Below are 6,939 nucleotides of genomic sequence, written 5' to 3' on the forward strand. Positions count from 1 at the left end.
TTTGAGCGTTGCGAGACTCGTGTCGACACCGGTCCTTCACGGGGAACGTCACTCTGTCCAGCTTCCGGAGAGTCGTAGAGGTATAATTTATCTCCCATAAAGTTTTAGCTCTAAGCTATGGTTAGCATTTGCTGATACTTTTGTCTTTTGTAGATCTGGTTCTACAAGTACTTTCCTTCGGTTGCACCAGCGAGACCGTCGCCACGCGGGCTTCCAGTGAGCTCCTGTTGGGGAGGCCGCCATGTTCGGATGTCTACCGCTTATGTTCAAGATCAGATCCGCTCGGTATGGTTCTTTGCATAGTTGAACACTTTCGTATTATCTTTGGTAGATTCTTATCTCATAGGCATTCTTCGTAGGAGCCTGATATGCAGTAACGGCCTTGGAACGGCTTGGTTGTCCCTGGTTTAGCTGCGCACTACACCGCTAAGCGTCGTTACTTCTTAGGGACGTATGGAGCGGTTGCGTACCTTGGAGAGAGGGTTGCTATTCAGCATCCCTCGGACACTTTGGTCGTTCTTGCGCCTCCGCCGCGTCATATGTTCAATGACACGAGGCTGGTGAGCATGTCGGAGAGGGCTGACACCCCCTGGCGATCTCATGCGATCCCTGGGCAGTGTTATGAGGAGGAACTGTTGCCGCTGTTAGCTCCGGCCCCTGTTCTGTCTCAGGAGGTGGCGGTATGATTTTCATATTTTACCTTTTGCTAAGTAGCCCCCAAGTGATATTTTATTGAATTTAATTTGCTTTTGTCATGCAGGGCCTACTGAGTTCGTGCCACCACGTATGTATATCCATTACCAGGGGACATATGGGCCGATTGAGGAGATGATTCCTCCGGCTCCTGAAGATCAGCGCTTTGTGGAGTGGTCGATTCCTCGCCACCAGTCTCGGGTAAGTTCATTTATTTGCAATTTAGGTTATGCATTGTTACTGACTTTATTCCTTTAATAGTTCTTGCGCGAGGTGGTCACGGCGATGGCTCGGTGTATAGACGCCTTCCGGAGCCAGCTTGTTCGGATGAGGAATGTGGTTACGTGTCATCGCGAAGACGTTGTTTAGGAGGTAGGTTTCCTTCTTATTTCTGCATTATTGATTCTATTTTGATTGTTTCTAATTTGGTTTCTTCTTGTAGGGTCAGCCCATTCTTTCTCGTACCCGGACGAGACCGGAGGTCCGGAGAGACTCGGCAAGGTCTAGCTCGAGAAGTCACCGTACTAGCTCTGGCAGTCGGGGTGGTCGTTCTGAGGCTGCTCGGACCGAGGCGGTGGAGAGCTCGGGCTCTTCATCTGAGGGCGCACATGCTGAGCCGGTAGGCCAGAGAGAGGCTACCTCGGCTCCTAGAGATGGTGGGATGTACGAGGTCGGCTCGTCATCGCAGCAGCCTCCGCAGCTCAGCCTCAGGGCAATCTTGGGTGGACGGGTCCTGTTATGAGTTTTCCACCTCCCGAGGAGACTTGAGTTGGAGCTGGTGGAGAGATTACTCCTCGTACTGCGCAGTTCTATGAGATGATGGGCGTCTCTCATCATCTGCGTCCTCCGGCGCCGTAGTTTATACCTGTGTTTTTTTTATTTATTTATTTTATTTTTACTTGTATAGAACTTTGCCTAATTGACTCATTGATTAGACATATTTGTATATACATATTATTATGAGCTTATTTATTTAGCATTTAATTTTCATTTTTATGTGCATATTTGTGTGTGCAAAGAATTGTGATAATTAATAATTTTGCGCAAAAATTGCGTCATTTTTATTATTGATGGAGGGTATCTGACTTTCTCCCCCCAAAAAAAGAAAATGAAAAATAAAAAATTGGACTTATAAAAAAACTTAAAATTAAGTCTAAATAAAATCCAAAAAAGAAAAAATTTAATTAATATATTAATTAAAAGGGTATATAAAAGGATAAAAATTCGTAAAGCCGTTGTTCAGATTTGAAATAGCAAAAAAAACGCGATTTTTTTAAAAAACTCGCTGATAAGACACGTCAGCGTCACGTGGCGCCACGCGTTTTGCGTTGGCGCCAGACGCTACGGCTGGCGCCAGGCTCTAGCATTTGGCGCTAGTGAGCGCTGACTCCAAATCCTTTCCGCATTGAAACTATGCCGATGTTGTGTATAAATAACCCCCTGGTCTGCCGATTTTCTTCATAATTTCAGCAGATTAAACATACTCTTAGCTTTTGAAAAATAATCATGTCTTTAATTACTAAGAGTTTTACCAACTTCACTCACGAATGGTGTCGGTCTCTAACTGCCAAGGAGAGAAAAGAATTAGACTTTTTTTTTTCATATGGGGGTATTTATGGTGTCAAGGAGGTAGATCTTGATATAGACTTCATTCATACCGCCTTAGAGTATTGGGATGTGGATACTAATTGTTTTAGACTAGGATGTGATGAAATTTGCCCTTTACCGGAAGAATTCGGTGCTATCTTAGGCTTCCCTGCATTAGATCTTGCAGTAATCCCTAAAATAAATGAATATTATTATAAAGATTTCGAGCGCTTCTTTAATTTAAAAGACAAAGATCTAACAAATATTGTAGATGGTAGCATAGTTAATTTGAAAGAATTTGCACGCCATTACTTTGATAGACGTTGTTCTGAATCTTTTCATGTTTATAGAAGAAGGGTCTTTCTCTTTTGCATGCTTAACTAATATCTTCTCACTAGTGGTAGAACTAATGAGGGCCAATCAATTATATCAACTGTTTTGGAGCAGATTAAATCTGGGAGAAATCCAATGCCATTAATTGTTGGAGAGACTATGCTTAGTCTTGATGGATTGAAGAGAAATCCAAAAGCACCTTTTCGGGGCTCTCCAATTTTATTACAGGTAGAAAAATAATATTTTTAATTACAGAAATCAAAAACATATTTTTGTATAGTAATATTAATTTATTTGCATTGAATTTTTTTTTTGCAGATGTGGCTAATGGAGAGACTAGAATTAATTAGTCCTCCCGACAATGTTGAAAAATACACTCCAAATTGCTTTGTGAGAAGAAAGAAACACTTCTCTAAGATGGGGCGCCATGAATGGAATAAAGTCTTTGCCTCTTGCAACTTTGCCATCAAGTGGGAACTTTGCCATCAAGTGGGTCATCCCTGGGTGGAAAATAGAGAAGATGGTTGGTGTCAACAAGCAACCTTTTTGTCGTCTTCCAAGCTTAACCAAGCTTAACTGATGTGAAGAGTCGTCTAGGTGACAAGGTAATTCCCGTTAAGGAACGCTTTGGTGAAAGGGTTGAATTCAAAACACCTACGATGCCTAAGAAGAAGAGCTCTACAAAGGATAAAGGGAAAAGAAAAGCTGACACTTCAGAGATGAAGGTATGGGTAGAGAAGAAACATGGAGTCCTAGCTAAGGGAGAAACTATTTACTCTAAAATTAAATGTAGGTCCTCTAAAGGATGCCTACTAGCTAAAGCCATGGATGATGAAGAGGATGCAGATAAAAATTGGAAGAGAGCAAAGAAAGATAAGAAAGATTGAAGCATTTCTTAACTTTCAATTATTAGACTTAGTTTAAATTTAAAGTTAATTTATTTTATTAAGCTTTATTTAAATTCCATCAATAATGTAATTTGTTAGTTTATTTTATTAATGAAATTTCAGCTTTTTAATTAAATCATCTCCGTTAAATTTAATTTATTAAAGCAAAGAAAACAGAAAATTTCATTTTCCAAAAATTTTTTCGAGTACGAAAGTCGAAAATTTTCCGAAGAACGCCGAAATATTCTTAGGTAATCCCAGAAGAAATGGCGCCGCTTCTTTATGACTCGCGCCGACTGCGGCAGTCTGGCGTCTGATGACAGACGCTGTCGTCTAGCGCTAAGGTTCATTGGCCGGCGACGGAGCTTATTCTGTGATGCCGATGCTTCGTCGAATTTGTGCCGAATTTATTTTTAAATCTGGGATGCGAGGTTTGCAAAAAGTAAAGTGGTCGCACCCGTAAAGGGTTGCCTACATATCCTTTCCTAAAGAATCAAGACAAACGTAGCACTCTTGAGTATCCTACTCAAGTAATTATGGGTAGTACTTTTTAAGTTGGTCAAGATTTGTCATGTTCGAGAACTCACTGCCATCCATATCATTTAATTTTGCTGCACCTCCTGATAGGATTGTTTTGACAATATAGGGTCCAGACCAATTAGGCCTAAATTTTCCCCTTGGATCTAAAACATTTTTCCTTAATGCTTTTAACACCAAGTCTCCTACTTTGATGTTTCTTATCTTGACTTTCTTATTAAAATGCCTAGCCATACGAGTTTGATAGCATTGAGTATGATGTAGAGCTTCTAGTCGTTTTTCATCAAGTAGAATTAGCTCCTCATATCTCGCCCTAGTCCATTCAACTTCATCGAGTTTACTTTCTAATGCAATGCGTAGAGATGGTATCTCGAGCTCTACAGGTTGTAAGGCATCCATTCCATAAACCAAGGAGAATAGCTTATTTCCTGTTGATGTGCGAATTGACGTGCGATAACCCCAAAGTGCGAAATGGAGATTGTTAGGACAATCCTTGTAATTCTCTGTTATTTTCTCGATGATTGTCTTTAGATTTTTATTAGCTGCTTCAACTGCTCCATTTACTTGAGGTCTATAAGGAGAAGAATGATGGTGTTGAATGCCATATTTTTGTTACAATTCTTCACACTCAGCTTGAAAGTGAGTTCCATTGTCACTTATCATTTCATGTGGGACTCCATATCGACAAATGATATTCCTTTCGATAAAGAGTGCTGCATGTTTTGCAGTGAGTTTAGCATATGATTGTGCTTCAACCCACTTTGTGAAGTAATCAATTGCTACTAGGATGTATTCATGACCTCCTGTTCCTGGACGGGTAATTTTACCAATAATGTCAATTCCCCAAGTACAGATGTCCATGGTGAAGTGTAGGTGTAGAGTAGAGATGGAGGAACATGTTGTAAATTGGCGTAAATTTGGCACTAAGGGAATCTTTTTACATATTGATGACAATCCCTATTCATGGTAGTCCAATAGTATCCTTCTCGCATTATCTTCTGGACTAGCATTTTGCCATTATCATGAGTTCCACAAATGCCTTCGTGGACTATCCTCATAGCTCTTTGGGCATCCTTTTTCCCTACACATAAAAGAGATCAACCTTTAGGTACCCTTTTATGAAACTCGTTGTCTATGAGTACTTATTGGGAAGGCAAGAGCTTAATGCTCGTTTTGCTCTTTTGTCAGCATGAGGAGGGTATTCTCCTTTTGTGACGTAGTTAAGTATATCCGTATACCACGGTTCTTCTTCTTCTTCTTCTTCTTCTTCATCTTGGATCACTTCATCTTCTTCTATAGCTTGAATATAAGCCGGTTTATGCCTTTTTTCTATAGTTGGAGGCATTTGCTCGATTTTCGTAGGAATCCTAACCATTGAGGCTAGTCTTGCCAAGGCATCAGCAAATTGATTTTTCTTTCTAGGTAGGTATGTGTATTTTACCTTTTGTAACTGATTGGTGAGAGTTTCCAGATAAGTTTGGTAAGGGGCTAGACTTTCGCTCCTTACTTTCCATGTTTTAGAAATTTGGTTGTTGATCAATGAAGAGTCCTCGAATATTCGTAATTTCTTCACTCCCAATGCCAAAGCTGTCTCAAGGCCTATCATGCATGCTTCGTACTCAACAGCATTGTTGGTAACGTCGAATTCTAGCTTTATGGAGATTGGAACATGCTCTTCCTTAGGTGATACTAATAATACTCCGACACCACATCCCTTTTGGTTTGAGGCTTCATCGAAGTATAAGGTCCAAGTATCATCTTCTGTGACCATCAAGTCTTTTTCTGGAAATTCATTGTCGTGTATCGGCGTTGAATCTTTTATTGGAAAATCCGCTAGGAAATCAGAGTCCACAAATCCTTTGACAGCCTTTTGAGGCATGAATCTTACATCGAACTGGGCTAAGTTGATTATCCATCTTGATGTGCGCCCATTGAGTGTAGATTTCTCGAATAAATACTTGAGTGGATCCATTCGGGAAACTACAAAGACTGTATGCACGAGCATGTAATGTCTTAACTTAGTTGTGGCCCACACAAATGCGAGGCACACTTTCTCAAGTGGTGTATAGCGTACTTCATACTCAAGCATCTTTTTACTTAGATAGTAGATTGCATTTTCTTTACCTTCTACTTCTTGTGCAAGCATGGCTCCCATTGTTTCCTTGGTGACTGTTAGGTACAACCAAAGAGGTATTCTTGGAAGGGCTGGTGCTAATAAGGGAGGATTTGCGAGATATGCTTTGATCTTTTCAAAGGCTTTTTTACACTCATCGTCCAATATTACTGGTATATTCTTTTTAAGATTCTTAAATATTAGAGGTTTGACTTTCATTGACTTTCTCTCTTCTCTCTCTTCTTCATGGTTCTTCATTTTTTATTGGTTTTCTTCATCAAATTTGGATTTCAATGGCGAAGAAGAAGCAAGCTATTTCTACACCTCAAATTGCGCAACAAAAGGCTGCTCATGAAGTTGTTGGCTCGATTTTGAAGAATTTGGGGATTTCAAATACCCCTTTTGTTCCTAGCCCGATTCAAGAGGGGGATGAACTGCTTACTCCGGCGCCGGCGGTAGTTCAGTCAGCTGGTGGTGCTATTTCTGGCGTTCCTGTGGATGTTGAAGCTACTTCAATTGCTAGAGCTTCTGCCAAATCGAAGCAATCCAATGGAACAGTACCTAGGGTTTCGGGGGTTACTGTTCCATTGGATGCTGGTGGATCTGGGCTTGGCGGTGCAACAGGACATGCTGTATTTCCTTCCTCAACCTCTCTGGAGCATATTGCGCATGACATTAATGAAGATCGAGATGCTCCTCGTTCTGCCTTGGAGCTGAGCTCGCGCGATTCTTCTGAAGATCGTGCTGCTTCCCCTATTCTGGAGCAGAAGGGGACTTGTGCTTCATCTT

This window comes from Chenopodium album, chromosome 4 (genome assembly GCF_948465745.1).
Source record: "Chenopodium album chromosome 4, dcCheAlbu1.1, whole genome shotgun sequence".
In the NCBI taxonomy this organism is placed as follows: domain Eukaryota; kingdom Viridiplantae; phylum Streptophyta; class Magnoliopsida; order Caryophyllales; family Amaranthaceae; genus Chenopodium; species Chenopodium album.